This window comes from Sorex araneus, chromosome 5 (genome assembly GCF_027595985.1).
Source record: "Sorex araneus isolate mSorAra2 chromosome 5, mSorAra2.pri, whole genome shotgun sequence".
Lineage (NCBI taxonomy): Eukaryota > Metazoa > Chordata > Mammalia > Eulipotyphla > Soricidae > Sorex > Sorex araneus.
The window spans coordinates 91,485,492-91,509,955 of record NC_073306.1 but is presented as its reverse complement, the minus strand read 5'-3'; the positions used below and the strand labels follow the sequence as shown (position 1 = coordinate 91,509,955).

The following is a 24,464-nucleotide window of genomic DNA, read 5'->3' as shown; positions in this document are numbered from 1 at the left end:
CACTTGAGACATTTTCCAATATAGACCACATGCTAGGCCACAAAATATATCTTCATAACACTTAAGAGGATAGAAATTTTCTCAATTATCCTTTAGACCATGATGCACTGATAATAAAAGTTAATCACACACAGAACCAGAGAATCAAATCAAACTTCCTGAAATTAAACTGCTCAATACTGAAAAACAGTGAGATCGAGAGGAAATCAGAGAGGAAATCAAAAGATTCTTGGAAACAAAAGAGAATTGAGGATATGAGCTACAAGACTTTGTGAGATACAGCAAAGAGAAAAGTTTATATCTCTGAGCACATATTAGGAGGGAAGAAAGAGCCCATATACATTACTTGACTTTTAAGCTTAAGATGTTGGAAACAACCAACAACAGTTTAGGAACTTCATAAACCCAAAACCAATTTTGAAAGAACTGAAAGAGCACAAACCAGGAAGGAGGAAAGAAATAATAAAATTTAGAGTAGATATTAACAAGCTGCAATCTGAAAAAAAAAAAAAACTCCAAAAGATCAATGGCCCAAGAACTGGTTCTTTTTTTTTTTTTCCTTTTGGGTCACACCTGGAGATGCATATGGGATGCTGGAAATCAAACCTCGGTCAGCCACATGCAAGGTAAACGCCCTACCCACTGTGCTATCACTCCAGCCCCAAGAACTGGTTCTTTAAAAAATTAAATAATATTAATAAATCACTAGCAAGACTCATAAAGAAAGAGGGAGAGAGAATCTTACTAAATCAAATCAGAAATGAAATGGTGGGTATGTTGCTGCCAGCAGGTCAACCTGTACCTGTGAGGCGAGTACATCAACAGCCTGACAGTGCCTTCCTGATACTCCAAAATTGCTCCTGTGCCTTTGGCCAGACTGCAACAACTTGGTGCCAGGTTTACAGACAAAATGGCCAAAAGTTAGGTATGTGGAAGCCATGCCCACAAACCACCTCCAGCTCAGCTATCACTTGTATCACTTGTCATACCGTTGATCTTCGATTTGCTCACACGGGCTTCAGTAACACCTCCATTTGCCCCTGTCACATGCGAGTGTAGCCCAATGATATCTGCTTGTTCCAGGAACAGAAAGAACCTCAAATCGTTCATTCAGGGTTTTGACGAAGAAGTCTGACCATCTCATAGGTGGGCGGCCACGTGGTCTCTTGACATCCCTTGGAATCCAGTCGGTAACAGCTCTAGTCCAGCGGTCATCTCTGAATCACTTTACATGTCCAGCCCATCTGATTTTCGAAACCTTGGCAAACGAGACAGCGTCCCTGATTCTTGATCATTGACAGGGGTCAAAACTCCAGATTCCTTCTCTCACTTGAGTGAAACGCGATGCTCCTAGCATGGCTCTTTCGATTCCTCTTTGGGATGCCCGAATAACATTCTCATTCTGTTTTCGTAGGGCCCAGGTCTCTGAGGCATATATTAGTACAGGAAGAACAGTGGAGTTAAAAAGATGTGCCCATAGCCAGAGCTTCTTCATCCTCTTAACCACTTATTTGATGCTCTTGAAGGCATTCCACGCTGCTCTCTTCCTCCTGCACAGTTCTGGCACCAAATTGTTCCTCATGTTGAGTTCTCAACCCAGGTACACATAGCTGCTGCATTCGGAGATGTTCGTTCCATTGAGAGCAAATGGAAGGTCAGGGACTAGTTCGTTTTTCATAAATATAGTTTTGTTGAGATTCAACTGCAGTCCGACCTTCACACACTCACAGTCAAAGTCGACCAGCATTTGTGCCGCTTGGCTAATGTTTGACGTTATAAGAATGATGTCATCAGCAAAGTGGAGGTGGTATAGTTGCTGACCATCTATCTTCACTCCCATTTCTTCCCATTCCAGTTGTCACTTGATGTTCTTGAGGGTGGCAGTGAAGAGTTTCAGTGAAATGGTGTCACCCTAACAAACCCCTCTCTTTATGTCAATGATCACTTCCTTATAGAATGGTGATTCTACAATTCTTCTTTAAAGAAGCTCAGCTATACAAACTCATTTATTGACCTAATGTCAGAAATCCATAAATAAATCTTGAAAAAGATCAAAAGCTGCAGTTGATTTCAGACACACACACATGGCTGAACAGACCAGGGTAAATTGGAGGGGGGGTGGTGGTCAGGTACCCACCCAAGCAGAGCAGCCACTTGTTTCCACAATCCAAAATCGCCACCACAGCCATGGCCTGACTCCACCATCTTAGGATGGACCTCACAAAGATATAATCTGCTGAAAATTTGGGTATGCAGTTTTTGTGACTGGAAATCGCCAGGCTTTCTTGGGGGTGGGATGGGCTACACCCATACACACCTCCCTGTACCTCTGGAAGTTTCAGCAGTCATATCCACAACCCAAAATGGCCACCCAATTGAAAAGCTACTAAAGCCTTACTGTCCCAATAAAAATTCTAAATGCCATGAACATATACTATGAACTTTTAGTGCCTGTACTGCAAACCAAAGTGCACAAAAGGAAAAAGAGAGTAAGAGCAAGAAGGAAGTGCCTCCCATAGAGGGAGGCTCAGGTTGGGGGGTGGGGTGTTGGGGGATGGTGGTAGGGAAATGGGGGACATTGGTGGTAGGAAATGTATACTGGTGGAGGGATGGGTGCTGGATCATTGTATGACTGGAACACAATTATGAACAACTTTGTAATGGTCTATCTCACAGACATTAAATAAAAAAATATTTAAAGGGTATGGTGCTGCCGGCAGATCAACCTGTACCTGTGGGGCAAGTGCATCAGCAGCCTGATGGTGCCTTCAGACTTCCTGATACCCCAAAATTAATGCTGTGCCTTTGGCCACACCATAACAACTTGGGGCCAAGTTTATCAATAAATTAAAGAACCAAAAGTTAGGTATGTGGGAGACACACCCACAAACCCCCACAAACCCCCTCCAGCTCAGATATATAAGCTCATTTATTGACCTTATTTCAGAGACCCATAAATCTCGAAAGAGATCAAAAAACACAGTTAGGGCTGGTAGCATGGAGGTAGGTGGGAACCCATGACTGAGATCTCCAGGCCCACTTGGATTGACTCTGGGCCTCCTCCCCCCACATTCCCAGTTTGCCAGAAGCTTGGCAACCACACCCAAAAACTGCCCCCTGTGCCATGTAATCTCATCAACGGCCAACATCCTGAGACTATAAGCTAAAGCACCCAGAAAAGGGCGCTGGATAATGTCCTGACCCCACGCCAGGCTGCTTCACTGGGGCACCTTGGAGGGGGGTAGGTCTTCTTCCCTACTCCAAACAGAACGTTGGCAGCCGAAAACCTCCAGAACCCAACCACTGCCATGCCCAAGGCCACTCCCCACATGCTCAAACGAGCCTCACCCAAAAGGGAAAGAGCCTCACCCAAAACGGGATGAACCTCACCAGAGAGCGAACTGGCAGAAAAACCCAGATATGTGGGAACCCGTGACTGAGATCTCTAAGCCTGCTCAGATTGGGACTGGTCCCCAGTTTTCCAGAAGCTTGACAGTCACACCCACAAATTGCCCCCTGCGCCATGTAATCTCATCAACGGCCAAGACCCAGAGATGATAAACTAAAGCTCCCAGAAGAGAATGACACAGAATTTCCTGGACTTTATATTCTATCCATAACAAGCAATACAAAACAAATCGTCTAGCATTGCCTTTTTGGCAGGTTTGAGTGGTGGTGGGGCTGGTGTCAAAATATCGAATGTAACTAAAGTAGAGAGTAGCACTGCACTGTAGCACTGTCATCCCGTTAATTATCATTTGCTCGAGCCAGTAGTGTCTCTACTTGTCCTAGCCCTGAGATTTTAGCACCGTAAACTTTATGCCCTCTCTCCACAGATGCAGCACAGCAGCTCGATGTTCTTGGGCATAATGGTGATGCACTTGGTGTGGACAGTGCAAAAGCTGGTATCCTCGAAGAGCCCCACCAGGTAGGCCTCGCACAACTTCTGCAGCACCATGACAGCTGAGTTCTGGAAGCAAAGGTCGGTCTTGAAGTCCTGTGCCATCTCACACACCAGCCACTGGAATGGTAGCTTGTGCATAGGCAGCTCGGTTCGTGCAGCGCCACAGTGTCAGGCCGGTAACCATGCAGCTTCTTCACATCACTCATAGCTGGCATGCTCTTGTGGGCCAACTTGGTGGCTGGCTGCTTGTGGGGTGCCTTTCTGCCCGTTGACCTGAGCGTTGTCTGCCTAGTATGAGCCCTCTCATTCTTCCCAACTCAGCTGGAAACTGCTTTAGGGTTAGGGAAATGAGACCCATTTTTGCTACTGTTGTTGGCATATTTAGTACATCACAGGTAGCTTGCCAGGCTCTGTTGTGCGGGCAGGATACCCTCTGGAGCTTGCTGGGCTTTCCCGGGGGGGGGGGGGGGGGAAGGGGGAAGGAGGATTTTGGTGCGATCTCTAATCGTCCCTGCAGTTGTTCCCAGTCTACCAAATGTAAGCTCCTGGTGACTGGCCTGCTGTGACAATTTGCACACTGACAACATGCACCTGCCCAAGTCTCCAGGCAGCGCCTGGGGCATCTGCAGCCTCAGGTTGATCTCCTTGAGATGGATGGAGTGCACCTGGAGGTCGATGAATAGCTGGCAGAGCCAGACCCTATTGCATAGGGTCTGTGCCAGGTCGAACACCTGTGCCAAGTCCCAAGTCACTCAGTGGTTGGCGGACAGCATCCTGCAGTGGCTAAGCAATTGCACACTACTGTCAATGTTCCATACTGGATGGTGTTGACTCAGTCCTGCCAGGGGAGGCAGTGATGCTGCAGCCACCACTGTGGCTTTTCCTTGTCCTGCCAACGTCATTCTGTTTTAATCCCGCAAAGCAACTGGTGATGTTCAGCAGGAATCATGCGCAGAGTGATCACATCGGAATTCCATGCCTGGTGTGCTGAGTCGCGCATCATCCAGTGCAAGATGGTGAGCCAGGTTCAGGAGAGAGTAGAGAGTATGGGAGAAATTATCTGCCACACAGGCAGGGAAAGTGTTGGAATGGGGGTGGTGGAGTGTGTGTGGGGGGAATACTGAGGACTTTGGTGGTGGAAAATGTGCACTGGTGAAGGGATGGGTGTTTGATGATTGTATGACCAAAGCTCAAATGTTCTATAAGTATGCTAGCAGCTCTGCACTAAATGGGCCATTTTCACCATCAGTATGGGGTCCCCATCTACCCAGTCTCTCTGCCTCTGTTGGGGAGCCCTGGAGAGGTAGGGTGGGGGGGAGGCGACTCTGGGCCACCTGACACACATTATGCACACATGCATCGCAGCAGGAGCCCCAGCGATTTACTTTGTGAACTCACACAAAACCAAGTAGGATTCACCCTAGGGATGCAAAAATTGTTTAACATTCACAAGTCAATCAATATAATATACCATATCAATAACGGGATAGATAAAAACCATATGATCATATCAATAGATGCAGAGAAAGCATTTAACAAGATCCAGAACCCATTCATGATTTTAAAAATAAATAAAGTTCAACAAAATGCAAGATGAAGAAAATTTTCTCAATACAATCAAAGCCATCTACCACAATCCATAGCCACCATATTCTTAATGGGGAAAAACTAAGATATACAAATAATTAAAAATTAGAAAGATATTTTTAAAAATTCCAGTAACAAATGTGCCTCAGAAAATCAAGTAACTCAGAATCAGCATAACTAAAGAGGTCGAGGACCTGTCACTGTCACTGCTGTCCCATTGTTCATAGATTTGCTCAAGCGGGCACCAGTAATGTCTCCATTGTGAGACTTGTTGTTACTGTTTTAGGCATATCGAATACGCCACGGGCTTGCCAGGCTCTGCCGTGCAAGCTGATACTCTCAGTAGCTCGGTAGCTTGCCGGGGTCTCCAAGGACAGAGGAATCAAACCTGGGTTGGTCGCATGCAAGGCAAAGGCCCTAACCGCTGTGCTATAGCTCCAGAATCAGTATAACTAAAGAGGTCAAGGACCTATAAAAAAGAAAACACCAAGACACTACTTCAAGAAATAAAAGATGACATGAGAAAATGGAAACATGGATTTGAGTAGATTAACACTGTCAAAATGGCAATACTCCCCAAAGCATTGTACAGATTTAATTCATCCTTATAAGATGACATTTTTCAAAGAAATAGATCAAACATTACTGAAATCCATATGGAACAATAACCTCCCATTAACAGCTAAAACAATCCTTGGGGAAAAAGAAAATAAGAGCATCACCTTCCCCATGTTTAAACTGTACTACAAGGTGGTAGTAATTAAAACATCACAGTATTGGAGTGAAAACAGACCCTCAGGTCAATGGAATAGAGTTCAATATCCTGACACATAGTCTAAAATATATGATCATTTAAACTTTGATAAAGGAGCAAGAAATATGAAGAAGAACAAGGAAAGCCTCTTCAACAAGTGGTGCTGGGAAAACTATGCAGCTCCATGCAAAAGAATTTTAACCTGTTTCTAACACCCATCTACAAAAGTTAGATCAAACTGGATTAAAAACCTCGATACAGAACTGAGTTCATAAGGCACATAGTGGAAAATGTAGGCACAACCCTCCATGACTTTGAAGCCAAAGGCATCTTCAAAGATGAAACACCAACTGAACAAGAAAAGATATATAAATGGTACTGCATTAAACTAAAGACTTCACCTTATAGGAAACGGGGATCAAGATACAAAGAAATCCCATGGAATGGGAAAAATCACTTATCCCTGTATTCATCTGATAAGGGGTTAAAATCAAAGACATATAAGGCACTGATAGAACTTTCTAAAAGAGTATCATGCTGTGTGGAATGAGTTTAAAAGAGGGGCTGACATAAACTGATTGTACTTATATGGGATTTTTTATAAAATATATATATTACAAGACAAATACGCAAGGACAGTAAAATGAGGGTAAGGATTGGAAGCTAGTCATTGTTGGAAGCTAGCCACAAGTAAGGAACAGTTAGGACAGAGAAGAGACCACTATGGCAATGATAGTTGGAAATGATCACTCTGGACAAGAACTAAATGCTGAAAAGTGGTAAAATATGTGATAATCTTTCAGTACATGTGTTGCAAACCTTAATGCCCAAAAAGAAAAAGAGTGAGAGTGAAGGCGGGGAGGGGGCGCGTGGGCAGTGGTTGGAGGGAAACTGGGGACTTGGTGGTGGGAAACTTAGTGAGGGACTGGTGTTGGAACATTGTATGACTGAAACCCAATCAGAACAACTTTGTAACTGTGTTTCTCATGATTTATTTAAGAACAAAACCCTGACACCTCCCACACCATTCCTTTGGACTTAACAGCTGTAATAAGATGCCATTTCTAGTTTGGTAAGCCTCTGGTTTTTTGAGGCCTCTGTTGTTAACCAACTGATTCTATCATTATTTGAAATAGAGTCCCCCTTTACTTAAATTATTCCTCCATTCTGTTGTTTCAGGTCTACCTCTTGGGTCTATCCCATCAGGCAATACAAACCCATTGAGTTTTCTCTGGGACCCCTTTCCTTAAAGTTTTTTTTTTTAAGTTTTTAATTGAATCGCCATAAATGACAGTTACGTTACTCATGATTGAGTTTCAGGTCTACAGTGTTCCAACATTAATCCCACCCCCAGTGTCCACTTCCTTCCACCAATGACGATTTTATATGTTACAAAATCATATTCCAAAAAAAGTGTACAGCACGGAATATATAAAATAAGACTCCTCTAACCCAAAGGTGATCCCTTGCCCTCGCTGTCCTCTCTCGGACTGGGCCGGCTGAGGTGCCCAGAGGGCGGCGTTCGGCACGGGACTCTGCTCCGGGCTCGCCCGCTAGCGCGCCGGAACCTGGGCGAGCCGCTCAGTCTCTAGGTCCTCGCATCCCGCCACCCGGTTGTTCAGTCCACAGCCCGCGGCGAGGAGGGGCGCGAGGCCGGGGACGGCCACAGGCGCTGTCGCGCAGGACCCAGTCTCGGCCCGCCCAGCAGCAGCGAGCCGCCCTGCCATTGGCTCGGGATGGCGCGGAGTCGGCGACCACGCGCTGCTCACAGAACGGCTCTCTGCAGCCCTCCTCTCCCCGCGGGAAGGGCGTGTCGGGCATCGCTAGGGTCAGTTCTTGACCTTACAGAAAAATCAAAGGCTCGCCCTTTCCTCCTCCAAGCCTGCCAAGCCCAGAGCTTCGGCCCAGCAGACAGCGAGGCACCCCGCAGTAGCGACCGGACTCTAGTCGTGGCCTGCGCCCCCAGACGCCCTCGCTCCGCAGTTAATTTCAGCGCGCGCCGAGCCTAAGGTGCCTGTGATAGGCGGAGAAAAGCAACTTCCTGTCTGAGGAAAGGTCCGCAAGGCCAGGGGGAATGGGGCGGGTTAACTGCAGGAAATGGATGCCGATTGGTTCCGAATGGGGTGGCTAACTGAGGAAACTGGATGACGATTGATTATGAGTGAGGAGGGCGGAGTCTAAGGCGGAAGCAGGCTGGGGTGGAACTTCCGGACGCGGAGCTGATGCCGCGCGGCGCGGCGCGGCGCGTCAGAAGTGGGGCGCTCGGTCAGGTCCCGGCCCCGGGGCCCCAGGGAGCCGTTCGCCTCCTCTCTCCAGAGGGCCGCTGCTGGCTGAGGACTACATCCGTGATGACGAGAGTACGGGAAAGAGCTCCGTGCCTGCCGGCGCCCGCCTGGGCTTCGCGCGGCCCCGATCGTCTCGCAGCAGTGAACGCAGGTTCAAGTCCCGGCACCGCACATGGTCCCAGAGCCGGGCAGGAGCCGGGAACGAGCCCTGAGCACCGGCGGGTGTGGCTCCTCCCTGTAAACCGAACAAACCCGGGCGCGGGCGGCGCAGCGACACAGCACTCCGGGTCGCTCCGGGCCGCCGGCTGGACCCGTCCGTTCCGGGGGAGCTCTGCTCGCTCAGCCCGCCTCTCTTCCTCTCTTCCCCCTCTTCACGCCTCCGGGCCAAGACGCGACCCTCACGCGCGGGTTGGCTTTAAGAGCGGGATTCGGGGCTGGTCAGATTATCCGCTGCTTTGATAAGATAGCATTCTCTATTTCGTGAAAATTGTAACCTCAAAAAGCAAGTAGCTTTAGGAATCAAGTCTGAAAGAAACATGTGTTTCTTAACAGTGGCTTAACAAAACGAAATGCCGAGATCCTGAAATATTTAGCATGTACTCCAAACTGAGGAGAGTTAATAGTTTTCCAAAAGCATTAACGTTTGTTTTTGCAAACACAAATGGTCATACAGTCTTAAGTGAGTTTTTAAAACGTCACATCGTTCAGCACTTTCCCTAATTGCGAATGATTCCTGTTAGAAGTTATTTTCCTCTATAGTAGGTAAGGTAATTGTTATTAATACTCAAATTTCATGAAACAAACCTGGCCTTGTATAAAGTGCATTTTTTTTCTTTTTGAGTCACACCCGGCACAGGGGTTACTCCTGGGGGACCATATGGGATGTTGGGAATCGAACCTGGGTCGCAGCGTGTAAGGCAAACACCCTATCCGCTGTGCTATTGCTCCTCCCTACCCAGGGTACTATCGCTCCAGCCTGGAAAGTGCATTTTATATAACTGCACTGGTATACAAACTAGTGCTGTAACACGGAATATTTGATAAACACAAGTTAGTTTTGGTATGTCACTGTCAGTCACTGTCACTGTCATCCTGTCCCTGACACTGCTCATCGATTTGTTCGAGCGGGCACCAGTAACGTCTCATTGTGAGACATATTGTTACTGTTTTTGGCATATTCAATACACCACGGGTAACTTGCCAGTCTCCGAGAGGGGTGGAGGAATCGAACACCAGTCAGCTTTGTGAAAGGTGAATGCCCTACCGCTGTGCTATCGTTCCAGCCAAGAATATAAACCCAGAATATAAGCAGAGAGGAAAAAAGGACCATAAGTCATATGAAATCTTTTAGATATTCACTCAAAATCATTCACTCTGAAATGTTTTATGTAAATAATTTCATTCTTAAAATGTTGGAAGAGGCATTAATCACTGAGCATAAAGAAGATTGGTGGCATTGTTACTAGAATAGGCTTGTGAATGACAGATTACTAATACCTTATTAAAGAAAAAAGAACGATGGAAGAACCTGGGGAAAATATGTAGCCACACTTAGTTACTTTACTTTGGGGCTCTCACAATATAGGGATTACACAGCACAATATGCTTTCCAACTTTTGAGTCATCAGGACAAAGATACTGACGAAATTCGCTTTATGTGGAGGATAAAGTGTAAGGATGAAATAAAGGTAAGGATGAAAGGTGGTTCTCTTCAGCAGAGGAAAGCAGCAGACAAAAAAATAGGCCTCTATTCTTTGCCTACTCAAAGGAATGTTCTCTTCCCACCACCCCACCCCCCACTCTCAGTATTCCTGTGTCTCATTGTTTATTGCATGTTTTAGGCATGTTCCACTATAGTAGAACTTCAGGAATTGGCTTCCACTGCAGGAGAAAAATGAGTACACTTATGTGTCCAAAAGGAGCACCTAAGCGTGTTTGCTTTTTTTCTTCTTTGACTAGAAATTACAGCCAAGAATGTTTTCCTAAGATAGAAGTTGAAAATTCACAATGAGAAGCAAACAGTATTTTTATGTGTATTGAGTATCTTCTGGGCTGTGGCTCCCTGACTCTTGAACCACAAACTAACCTGAGAAGACTGACCTAGTTATATTTCAGTATAAATTGCTCCACTTTGATCCCTCCCCAGTTCACAAGTAGCCAATGATACTGGCTCACTGTCATTGACTTGTACTAGTTTATCATTTTTATTCTTCTGGTACTAGAATGATACATTGTGTAAAAATGTCTGGTGTATATTAAATAGTCACAGAATGTTTATTCCCCTTCCTATTCATGGGATCATACGTGCCATGAACTGATCAGGTTCACCTCCATGCAAAGCATGCACTTAGCCCGTTGAACTGTTCTTGACCCCTTAACACACTAATATCAACACATACACAAGTGGCTCACCCTTGGATTGTATCAACTACTCCCTGCTTGGTGCTTGGTGTTGCTTCTTACACTGCTTGGGGAATCAGCAGAGGAGGGGCTAGCCTAAGGCTCCCACACGCAAAGCCTGCACTCTGGTCCGCCAAGCAATCTCCTGGTCCCGCATTTGCACTTTTGGACTTCTTTGCCCGATATATCCACCCACCTACACGCTTCAGCACCTATCAATCTGTTCTCTGTATATTTGGCTTAATTTTTTTAGGTTCACTATAGGGCTACACTTGGCAGTGGAGAATCAAACCCCAGGGCCTTATTCATGCAAGACATATGCCTTAGAATCTGTCCCTCATCCTTGCATCTTTTTTTTTTAATTATTCTTCGTACAACATGAAGTATGAAGTTTGCTGTTTCTATGACACTTTTTACTTCATATCTCTTGTCCCTCCTTTATTGACACAAATGAAAGATCGCATTTCTTTTCTTCCAGTAGCTGACAAATCTTCCACTGTTTGGTAGAACCATAATTCCTTCTATCTATTCCTCCTTTCAGTTGTTTCCATATCTTGACTATTCCATTATCTTGCAGTGTATAACAATGATGCAGTAAATGGGGCATACAGATACCTTTTCATATTAGTGCTTTTATTTTCTTCAGTTAAATACCCAGAAGTGAAATAGCTGATAAGAAGAGGAGTAGCTGGACTATTACATGATATTTCTGCTTTCACGTTTTGAATACCATCAACTTGCTTTCCAAAATGGAAATTATTGGGGGCTGGAGTGATAGCACAGTGGGTAGGCTGTTTGCCTTGCATGCGGCTGACCCGGGTTCAATTCCCAGCATCCCATATGGTCCCCCAGCACTGCCAGGAGTAATCCCTGTGCATCCCTGGGTGTGACCCGGAAAAAAAAAAGAATGGAAATTATTACAGTGGTAACAATTGGCATTGTTTCCACCACTGCACAGGGTGTACCTTTTCTCCACATCCTTGCCAATGTTTCTTTTTTTTAAATTTTTTAATTTTATAAAGTAGTTCACAAAAATTTATTATATTTGATATGCATACACAATCCCACTACCACTAAACCTTCCCACCACATTTTGGATGTTTCCAACCCGAATCCCTACTCCAAAGCAGAACCAAAATAATATATTTTGTATTGTTTGTTATGAAAAACAACTGAAAATGCTACAAAAAAGTATCCTTAGAGGAAAGAGTGTGAAGACTTGTATCTCACCCAGGGGCCATTAAGCCCTTCTATAAGAGATAACTAACATGTTTGTTAAAGGTTGAACCTGTGTGCTTATATATATGTGTCTTTGTGTATCTGTAATACATATATATATATATATATATCTGTAAAAAAATATTACCCTCTAAGATTGGTTGCCTCTTTGAACCCCATCAAATGTGGTGTGGTACTCTTGGAGTATGGGTAGGATGTGGCCTATAAAGTGTCACATGGCTGTGGTCCAGGGATAGGTTCACTTGTGGGTGAGGCTTGGCCCAAGTATGTGGAAAGCAGCCATGTGCATGGCAGCGGTTGAGTTCTGGAGGTTTTTGGATGCCGGGGCTGGGTTCCTTGGGGCGGGAGGGGTGTTCTCACCTGCCCTCTTCTGGGGTGCTCCAAGTGAAATAGCCTGGCGCGGGTCTGGCAGTATGGTCATGGCGAGTGTCATGTTATGCTCCCTTCCGAAAGAGTAGGACATTCGATCTGGATGGTGGCTGATAACAAAATTATCTGGCACCAGCCAGAGGTGGGTTATGGATTGCTGAGTTGCCGGAGATAGGGGGTACAGGCAGAGGATCTCCGTTTCCAGTCCTGTTGAACCCAGAGTTCTCAATCACAAAGTTCCACAAACCTGGGTTTTCTGGGGATTCACTGCTTGAGGCTTGGCCTGAGCATGAGGTTTTTGACTGGGTCCCTGGGGGCGGGGAGAGGTCTCACAGGGCTTACTCCTGGCTTTGTACTCAGGGATCACTCCTGGATTTGCACTCAAGGATCACTCTTGGAGATAGTATAGTGGGTAGGGCTCCTGCCTCACATGCAGCCAACCCAGATTTGATTGTCAGCAGCCCATATGGTGCCCTAAACCCCATCAGAAGGAATCCCTGAATGCCATAAATGAGCACAGCTGGAAGTGGCCACAAAGAGAGAGAGAGAGAGAGAGAGAGAGAGAGAGAGAGAGAGAGAGAGAGAGAGAGAGAGAGAGAGAGAGAGATGGGACAGTAGGAGGAGAAAGAAAGGAAAGAAGTTAGAGAAATGTGAGAGGAGGTAAAGAAAATAAGAGATACATATACAAGAGGGAATATGGACTTCTCCCTGGGAGCCAGGAGTAAGCCCTGAGCACTGCTGAGAGACAGAGGGAGAGAAAGAGATACATACATGTTCAGGAGAGAACACAGCCTGAGGGGGTAGGGATAGCAGGAGGCAGTGGGGGCAAGCCCTGTCCATTTTTTAATTGCTCCATTCTTTGCTAATGATTTGATTTAGTTATTCGTAGATCAACATATTCACCTGATATAACTGATCTTTATCTATATAACTGATAAAGATCAGTTATCTGGTTTTCCCCTCACTGGTTGACCTCAGTTTATTGACTTTTACTTTTCAGTGCAGAAGATTAGTCCCTGTGGTTGGTTTGTCACTGTTTTGATGTCAGACCAAAAAAAAAAGCCAAAAACAAAACAAAACACCCCAAACCAAATCCCCATGGAGCAAATTACTAATTTCCTCTTGGTTTTATGGTTTCAAGTATTCTATTCAAGTCTTTTATCCATTTGGGTTCATTTTTGTAGATGGCTTAAGATAGTTGTCCAGTGTGTTTTCAATAATTAAATAAAGAATCACAGCTCTCTCTCTCGCTGCCTGCGTTTGGTGGTCTGGGGCCACTCACCCTGGACAGCCGATGGCACTGGGCAGACAAAGGAGGAAAAGAGAGCCAAACTGGTTGGTGATCAGTTGCAGTTTATTCCAATCTAGTCTCCCTCTCCCTCCTTCCAGTCTCACCCACTCCCATATTCCTCCTCCTCATACCCACTCTACAGCTTTAGTTGTAGAGCAAATCATGAAGAGTTGAGGGTAGCAATTACACATAGGTGTGGTTATACGATCAACAGATGTAAAGTCCTTCCTCAGGGGAAGCTTCTAGGACAAATTCTCATCCAGCAAGGTGATCTGCCTAAGGGCGAAATACCATCTAGAACTGCCATTAATGATGACGACCATATAATCTTGAGCATATATATTTGTGACTTCTAAAGATTCTTTCAGCATCTTTTAATGTAGGATTACAATACAGTTCTCTCCCTTCCTTGTTAAATTTAGTCACAAGTTTATTTCCTTTTATGCTGTTGTAAGTGGAATTTACAGTTGGTTTCCAATTGTTTTCTCCTGGTACAGAGGACCTAACAAGCTTCTAGTGCATGCAGGAAGAGTGCCCTCCTGAACCTGGGACCCTTTCCTGGACAGAACCATGTTCTTGGTTGGTGGAAACCACTAAAAATTGATCCAGTTTGCACTAACAGATGAATTATGGAGAACAGAGTAGGAAGTGAAGACAGTGGAACACGAATGCCACTGAGAATGAGATCACATGGCATGTGAATCTCTTACCACCACAGGACCTGCTGTGATGGGTCTCCCTGTCCCTATTTCACAGACATGAGAAGCATTGCAAGGGTTTAGGAAGGAAATGTTGGCTCGCAGACCATGCATTGGGTTGTGAGGTCTAGTACTATGGTCCTATGGCCTAGCTCATTCTGTACACTTCTCCAACTGAATAGAGAGGGACTTGGATGGAGGCAATGGCATGGCATTGGGTGCAATATGTCTAAAGAAAAACCTGCTGAAAGAGAATCAATCAGGCATTTTTTCCTGGTAGGGCATGGTTATTTTGTCACCAGATATATGATCATGTAGCCCTGGCTTCCTAGTGTGTGAGGTCTTGGTGAAATTGTATGTGATGCTCTTACCCTGGCTTGGTGTTGAGAGTGCTTAGTAGGCTGTTGACCTATTGGGCTTATGGCTAATGGGTTTTACCGTTAAGACAAGAAAGGAAGGAAGAGCATTGAGATTTGTGGGTAACACAGCTTTGGACTAATGCCATCTTGCATTTATGTGATTCAGCTAGAAAATTAAGTGTGCAGCTTCAAGAAAATTTCTGTGTTGAAGATAACATTTTAAGAACTAGTCTTTAGCATGATATGTGATACCATGTAGACAAAGCCTAGAAGTGTCATTAGTTTAAAATAGAGGAAGAAATTTCTTTTTAAAGGGGCTATGCTTCACAGCTAAAAGAACAAAGGCCACCAGTGTTGACTTGGATGTAGGAAGAAGGGGACTCTTGTTCACTGCTGGTGAGAATGCCGACTGGTTCAGCCCTTTTGGAAAACAATATGGACATTTCTCAAAAAATTAGAAATCGTGAAATTACAGTAGGAATGATATCTGCACTTGTATGTTTGTTGCAGCACTATTTACAATAGCCAGAATCTGGAAAAAACCCAAGTGCCCGAAAACAGATGGTTGGTTAAAGAAACCCTGGTACATCTACACAATGGAATACTATGCAGCTATTAGCAAAGATGAAACCATGAAATTTGCATATAAGTGGATTGACATGGAGAGTATCATGTTAATGAAATGAGTTAGAAAGAGAGGGACAGACATAGAAGGACTGCACTCATTTGTGGAATATAAAGTAACATATTGGGAGACTGACACCCAAGAATAGTAGAGATAAGGACCTGGAGGATTCCTCCACGGCCTGGAAACTGGCCTCACATACTGGGGGAAAAGATGGAGAAGGTACCACCAAGCATAGGATGCCTGGAGGGCTCGCTCAGGATGGGAGATGCGTGCTAAAAGTAGACTATATACCGAACATGATGGCCACTTAATACCTGTATTGCAAACCATAACACCCAAAAGTAGAGAGAGAGTAAAAGGGAATGTACCTGCCATAGAGGCAGGGGGTGGATGGGATGGAGGTGACGGGAGGAATACTGGGAACTTTGGTGGTGGAGAATGGGCACTGGTGGAGGGATAGGTACTCAACCATTGTATGACTGAAACGTAATCATGAAAGTGCGTAAGTCTATAGTTGTATCTCACGGTGTTTCATTAAAATTTTTAAAAATAATAATAAAATAAAGGGACTGTGCTTTTTTTCACCCAATTCTAGCAATGAGAGATTTAACTGGGGCTCTAAAATATTGTATTAGGGTTGGAAGGGGTGGAAGTGGCTAAACGTGCATAACTCGGCAGGTGCAAGGCTGTGAGACCAACCTTAGTAAGTCCTGCGAGTGCTGAGGGGATCCTAACTTCTCTGGCCTTGGGATTGGAGCAGGCAGGGAGCTGTAGGATGCCTCCAATACTTGGGGAATTCCCAGAGTTCCTCTGAGGCACTTGGGGCCATGCATGTGCTGAGTGACCCCGCCCATCCCGTGCTCTGGGACGCCCAGGGGGGGAAATGGAAATAAGTTTAAAATGCTTCTTTAGGACAAGTAAAAGTAAGTCCTGAAGCACAGAATAAACTTAAAAAGAAGACTAAGTGCCCAAAAAGTAATACACGGTGGACAGCCACACAGTGGGTAAGAACCCATGAATAGTAATGTCATTAGCAGACTGGAAGGGCTTTCACAGAACCCTCATACTTTGGAGCATAATCTCAGAGAATACAGCCTCTCTTTCCCAAAAACTGGGCTTTATTTCTAAGGATTTTCAGTACTTTACCGAGAGGATTCTGTTTAAGCTTCTGGTTAGCAGACAGGATCTGCAGCATGGAAGGGGGTGGACATGGAGACTCTTGACATGGAGCTGGGCAGTGTGCAGCTCTCTATCTTTAACACCAGATGACGCTGTATGCCAGCATTCTCCAGACATAGCCCTGGCACCTAACCTTTGGGCACTGAAGTGTGACAGAACCAGAAGGAAGAACTCTGGCCTTGAGTGGAATGGTGTGGCTTGTCTTGGTTAGTACATGTTGGACATTATCATTGAATTTCTGAGTTCGTGTTTTTTTTACTAAAGATATGAGATCAAAATAAATGAAAACTTTTTTCCCACTTTTTGGGTCACACCTGGCGATGCACAGGGTTCACTCCTGGCTCTGCACTCAGGAATTACTCCTGGAGATGCTCAGGGGACCATATAGGATGCTGGGAATCAAACCTGGGTCAGCCGCATGCAAGGCAAATGCCCTACCCGCTGTGCTATCACTCCAGCCCCAAAACTTTATTTTTTGGTCTATAAATGGGTTAAACAAGTTTTAGTTCTTCTAAATTACTGATTGTGGAATGTCATTGGTGGGGAGGTGCACCCAGAAATGCTTGGGACTTAACACCTGAACCAACACCTGAACCACCACTTGCTAGAAAGTAGCTGGTACCCTGATGAGTCACCCGGTATCACTGGCACACACCTTGTTTAGTCCAGTGAAGATTGTCTGTGATAATGACTGGCCCGTGGACAGAAGCCACAGTCATACGGGAGAACCTGAGTGCCCATGCTTTGAAGAGACCCCCACCCCACCCACAGAGCCAGGGCTTGTTGGGTACAAGGCCATGTACTGTCCTATAAGAAAGAAGCAGTCTTTGACAGGTCTGGAGGAACAGTACAGCAGGAAGGGTGCTTACCTCATACGTCTGACCCTTGGGTCTATCGCCTACATTACACCTGGCTCCCTTGAGCCCTGCCAGAAATGCTCCCTGAGCACAGAGCAGGAGTAAGCCAAAAAGCAAAAATAAATAAATAAAATAAATTTGACTCTTAATTTAAGGGGTTTTCACAGCTTTGCTTCTTTGTATTTTGTGCTTCATTTGATTGTACTTCAGATGCAGTAAAAGTTAGGCCAGGGAAAATGGCAGTGTGGAACTATCGGGCAGGTAGGACGTGCCTGGTGAGGCCACGCTTCCCGCCTGCCACAGCCTCCGTTGCCCCACGCAGCAACAGTCTCGGAGCCCTGCCCCCCACTGCCCGGAGGTCGATGGACCATGGGGACTTGCTCCCGCAGCCCCCCTGACGCGTGTCTGTGGATCCCCGCCATCTCTCACCTGCCTGCAAGAGTGTGCCAGGAATGAGTGCTCCCCGCAGCCTCGGGTCCCATCCGTGGGGCCTGGAGCCGACTCTGATCACTCATTTTTTAAAAAAAACTTTATTTTATTGAATCACTGTGAGATAGCTACAAGCTTTCATGTTTGGGTTACAATCACACAATGATCAAACACCCATCCCTTACCAGTGCACGTTCCTCACCAACAATATCCCGGGTATACCCCCTTTCCCACTCTCCCCCTGCCTCCATGGCAGACAATATTCCCCATACTCTCTCTCTACTTTTGGGCATTATAGCTTGCAACACACACACTGAGAGGTCATCATGTTTGGTCCATTATCTACTTTCGGCACACATCTCCCATCCCGACTGGTTCCTCCAGCCATCATTTTCTTAGTAATCCCTTCTCTATTCCATCTACCGTCTCCCCTCCGCTCATGAAGCAGTCTTCCAGCTATGGGACAGTCCTCCTGGCCCTTGTATCTACTGTCCTTGGGTGTCAGCCACATGTGATATTATTCTATACTTCACAAATGAGTGCAGTCCTTCTATGTCTGTCCCTCTTTCTGACTCATTTCACTTAGCATGAGACTTTCCATGTCTATCCATTTATAAGCAAATTTCATGACTTTATCTCTCCTAACAGCTGCATAGTATTCCATTGTGTAGATATACCAAAGTTTCTTTAACCAGTCATCTTTTCTTGGGCACTTGGGTTGTTTCCAGATTTTGGCTATTGTGAACAGTGCTGCGATGAATATATAGGTACAGATGTCATATCTACTGTGCTTTTTTTGGATCCTTGGGATGTATTCCCAGAAGTGGTATTGCAGGGTCATATAGAAGCTCAATTTCTAGTTTTTGAAGGACTGTCCATATTGTTTTCCAGAAAGGCTGGACCAGTTGGCATTCCCAGCAACAGTGAAAGAGCATCCCTTTTTCCCCACATCCATGCCAGCACTGGTTGCTTTTGTACTTTTGAATGTATGCCTGGGTATTGGGTAAATATTCTTTCCCATTCTGTGGACTCTTTCTGTATTTTGGTCACTGTTTCTTTTGAAGTGCAGAAGCTTCTTAGTTTAATGTAGTCCCATTTGTTTGTTTGCTTCCACTTGCATGGTCAGTGCTGATTCATCCTTAAAGATGCTTTTAGCGTCAGTGTCATGGAGAGTTCTGCCTACATTTTCCTTTATGTAACTTATAGATTTATGTCTAATATTGAGATGTTTAATCCACTTTGATCTGACTTTTGTGCCTGGCATTAGACAGGTCAGAGTTCATTATTTTGCAGGTAGCTGTCCATTTTTCCCAGCACCACCTGTTGAAGAGGCTTTCCTTGCTCCACTACATATTTCTTGCTCCTTTGTCAAAGATTAAGTGGCCGTATATTTGGGGTTATGTGACAGTATATTCAACTGTGTTCCATTGGTTTGCAGATCTGTTTCTAGCCCAATACCATGCTGTTTGGTACATCTACACAATGGAATACTATGCAGCTGTTAGAAGAAATGAATTCATGAAATTGCTTATAAATGGATAGACATGGAGAGTATCAAGCAAAGTGAAATGAGTCAGAAAGAGAGGAACAGACAGAGAAGGACTGCACTCATTTGTGGAGTATAGAATAATATCACATGAGACTGACACCCAAGGACGGTAGATACAAGGGCCAGGAGGACTGCCCCATAGCTGGAAGACTGCTCCATGAGCAGAGGGGAGAAGGCAGATGGAATAGAGAGGGGATCACTAAGAGAATGATGGCTGAAGGAATCAGTTGGGATGGGAGATATGTGTTGAAAGTAGATAATGGACCAAGCATGATGACCTCTCAGTGTCTGTGTTGCAAGCCATGATGCCCAAAAGTAGAGAGAGAGTCTGAGGAATTTTATCTGCCATGGAGGCAGGGGGAGAGTGGGAAAGGGGGGTATACCAAGGATATTTGTGGTGGGGAATGTGCACTGGTGGAGGGATGGGTGTTTGATTATTGTGTGATTGTAACCCAAACATGAAAGCTTGTAACTATCTCACAGTGATTCAATAAAATTTTAAAAAATCTTCTGTAGAGGAAAATAAATTCTTAATTGATCTTTAAAAAAAATGATTGGGTGATGGATGTAACCCAAAAGTCTGATTTGTATTTTATATTATGCTTTTTTCTTGAACGTTTCCTTCATTCTCCCACATATGTCCACTCCTACCTTGTGACCTTCTTCTGCAGCAAAAACAAAGTAATAATAATACCAAGGTTTTTCTGCTGTTCTCCATTTGATGACTTCACCCTCTGGAAAAGTGAGGTCGACTATGGGTCACAGAGAGGAGAACAGTATTGTAACCAAGAGTTCTTTGCGGAGAACAAAGAACCACCTAGATTCTTGGACTCCCTGGTAAACCCTTGGTATGTCACCGCGATTCTCTGGGTAAGAATCCTATGGAGCTTCTTTGCTCAGCCTAAGTGTCTCATTTGCCCATCTTCCACCTCTCCTTTTGTGTGGTTGTGCTGTGCCCAAGTCCTCTTTTAGGGAAGGGTTGAAGGTGTTGTTCAGGAGTTGACTGGGTTTTCATTATCTACTCAGGGGCCCACTCTATAATGGTTAGATGTTTTATGTGACTTTATCCAGCTGCTATTTCTTTCTCTCTTAAAAGAAAAAGTGATGCTGCCCCAGAGTAAATTCCATTTGCGCCATCTAAAGTTTTCTGAAGCTGAAGAGACTGTCTACAATGTCCTTTTTGCAAGAACAAGGTGTGTTAGGGATCCCCAGCTCATCCCTGTCCTTTGGAGAGAGTGAATGCAGGGAGAGAGGTCAAAGTCCCCACAGCTATGCCTGTGTTAGTCGTTAGTGGTCTCTGGGCTCCTCTCTTTTGTCTCCCCTTCTTTCTCTTCAGCCTCTCCCATGCTCACTTCTCTCTCACATGCACTGAAGGCTTTCAAATCTGTTAGGCATTGGCTTCCCTGTATAGGATCCTGGGTAGGGTGTATGGTCCATGGGTTCTGGGTCTGTCTGGTCCTGATGGGGCCAGGTTGGGAAAGCATCTCTCTGACTTTTGTCTTCTCCTCTGCTATCTTCTTGAAATTCAAAAACTGTTCTGTAATTCTTATGTCTATCCTTTGTCTAAAAGTCTTGTCCTTCCTTGAATACCAGATTTATTTTGTTCCATTTGGTACCTCTCATTTCCAAATGAATATTTTCTCATTGTGTCTCCTTACTCTTATGAATATACATCTTGATATTATGTTGTATCAGTAGCACTGCACTGTAGAACTGTAATCCCATTGTTCATAGATTTGCTCGAGTGGACACCAGTAATGTCTCCATTGTGAGACTTGTTACTATTTTTGGCATATTGAATACGTCACTGCTGTTCGGGCACTATACTCTCGGTAGCTTGTCGGGCTCTCCGAGAGGGGCGGAGGAATCGAACCGGGGTGTTGCAAGCTACCCATGGCATATTGGATGTGCCAAAAACAGTAACAATAAGTTTCACAGTGAGAAACGTTACTGGTGCCCACTCAAACAAATCGATAAGCAACGGGATGACAGTGACAGTGACAGTGAATACGTCACAGATAGCTTGCCAGGTGCTGCCATGAGGGTGGGATACTCTCGGTAGCTTGCCAAGCTCTCTGAGAGGGACAGAGGAATCAAACCCAGGTGTTGTATCAGTATGTATTAATATTTAAAATTATAAAATTTTGCTATTGGTGCCAATTAATGCCTGTTGGATATCAACCCTAAGTGTTTTAGGCTTCACTGGTGAGTTACCCCTTTCCTCCTCCCAGAGAAGCTTACCATGCCCTTGCTAACATCCCTAATTTGGTTAAAGTCTATCTTCAACCTTTTCTTTGTGTTGGATATTAACCCTAAGTGCTTTAGGCTTCATCAGTTAATTGCCCCCTTTCTTCCTCCCAGAGAAGTTTAACATGCCCTTGTTAGCATCCCTAACTAAAGTTTATCTTTAACCTTTCCCTTGTATTTTATCTCTCATTGTCACAGTTCCCCAAGTCAGTCTTGATTGCTTGTAAGCAAAAACTTTCTGGTAATTCTGAACTTGTATTTGTACTGCTTTGTATTTGAAGTGTTGTATGTTTGTACCTGCTTTTCTATTTCCCCTATAACCCTTTTATATTTTACTATAGAGCAGTGTTCTTTGGTTAAACACAGAAAGACCATTAATGCTATGCTCCTAACATTTGGGAGTTGATTGATGCTGAAATATATATATTCCTGGTCATAATTACTTGGTCATAACTACTTGACTCAGGCTTCAGTTTCTGTAGTTCCTAACACCTCAAAAGGGAAGTCCCACTGTGAGGCTGGGATGGACCCAGGGCAAGTGGCAAAACTACCTGGCATTGAAATGGGACATTCTAAAAAGCATAAATGCATGGTTGATGAAAACTGTTATAGCATAAGAGACAGGACCCCCATGGGGAAGGACTAGCTGAACTGGCCTGAGGTCTTAGTCTGGGATTTACAGTAAAAGCCTTGCTTGCTCTCAGATCCCAGACAACTAAGTGTTAAAAGCCTTGCTTGCTCTCAGCCCAGAGAAGTGTTGGGATCTTTGTCTCTTACTGTGTTTATCCAAACAACTGAAGTATTGATAACTTATATAATTAGAGGGAAACATAAAAGCAATGTAGTTGTCCCTAGGAGAGTGTCTTCTTGAGTTGATCTCCCTAAGAGAATTTCCTTTGCCAAACATTTATCTATGTAAATGACCAATCACATCTGTCTTTATCTCAACCCCCCTTCAGATGTTCTATAGTATGCTAGCAACCCTGCATTAAACAGGCCATTTTCACCAGCAGACTGTGGTCCCCAGCCTCCCATCTCCTGTCTCCCCATCTCTCTGTGTTTCTGTTGGGGAACCTGGGGAGGTGGGGAGGCGGGGAGGTGGCTGAGGGCCATTGAATGCACATAGGTGTCCTGCAGCAGCAGCAGCCCCTGAGGATTATTTTGTGAATTTACAAATGCCTATGTGATTTTTTTAAATGATTAACTTTCAACCCAAATGGGTCCTCCCAACATTCTCTACTTGGTGTTCCCTTCTCTATCTCAGCTGCCTTTTCCCCCAGCATGTGAGACCAGTTTTCAAGCTGTGGGGCAGACTTCCTGGTCCTTATCTCTACTACTCTTGGGTGTTAGTCTCCCACTCTGTTGCTTTCTATCTCACAGATGAGTGCGATCTTTCTCTGTCTGTCTCTCACTTTCTGATTCATTTCACTTAACATGATACTTTCCATGTTGATCTACTTATATGCAAATGTCATGACTTCATCATTTCTAACAGCTGCATAGTATTCCATACCAAAGTTTCTTTAACCAGTCATCTGTTTTGGGGCACTGTAGGATAACATAGCCTCCGGTAGTTTAGGTTTATTGGGTTGTTCCCATAACAGTTCTCCCTTTCCTCTGTGTTTATTTGTAACTTCTTTCTTAGTGTTCTGTTGACTTGTAAATACTGTTTTTCTCTTCTCCTTGAGTTCTTTGCATAGTTTATTCAGAGCCATGTCCTTTAGTATGGGCACAGAAAGACCATAGCAAATGCTATGCTATTGTAATCTTGGAGTCATTTGGCTCTGCATGATATTTTCCTCCTGGGCATCTGTTCTCTCGACCTAAGCCTCAGCTTCCCTTACTTCCTAGCACCCCCAAAATCAGGGTCCCGACGAGGGACAGGACAGACCCAGGGCAAGCTGTGAGTTATGTGCTACCCTGGCATTGAGATGGGCCTGGCCAAAGTGCCTAATACTTAACTATAAGTTAAGTGCTTGGTCATGGCCAAATGGATGCTGTCATGATCCAAAAGGTAATAACTAGATTTGGACCCTGCTAGGGTTAGGAATGACTAATCTGGCCTGAGTGCTGCAGTCTGAGTCTGTGGCAAGATGTTGCCAGGAGAGCTGCCCTTCAAGCCTCAATGTATTTCTTACCATGTCCATACAAAGATAACTAGTATTAAGATGTTAATGAGTTCTTGGACCAAGAAAAGGATAAAAACCATAAGAGGTATTTTTCCTGCTGGCAGTCTGGAAGGGTTTTGGAATGCCTGTCCCTCAGGAAGGGCTTTCTTATGTTGATTTTGCTACCTGACTGTGTGTAGCCTAGAGGGCAAGGTGGAGAGAGACAAGTAGGGGGAGTGTTAGGGCGCGGATCGAGATCTCCCTATAACGACAAAGAGACTCCAGAGACTGCAAACAGCAAGCAGGGTTTATTGTAAGACTGGCTAGCCAGGGTCCAGCCGCCTACACGGACACGCAGGTCCAGCAGGTTGGGCAAAAGACCCCGAGCTTCTCCAAAGGAGATCTTATATAGGCCTTCCCCGGCCGTTACAGCAGAGCCCGCGCATTTCATAGCCAATAGATTTGTAATATTGCAAACTTTCTTAACCAATCCATTTAAAAGGACATCACTCCTTAGCCTATGGTTTTAGAGATCAGTATTCGCACCAATATTCAGGAATGTCCCGGTTCTGGGGGCAGTT

At 44.8% G+C, this 24,464-nt stretch overlaps 1 pseudogene; it reads right to left on the bottom strand.

The window, feature by feature from the left end:
- Window positions 1-3,817: 3,817 nt before the first annotated feature.
- On the bottom strand, window positions 3,818-8,066 carry LOC105943274 (histone H3.3C-like; annotated as a pseudogene).
- Between the last annotated feature and the right edge of the window lie 16,398 nt (window positions 8,067-24,464).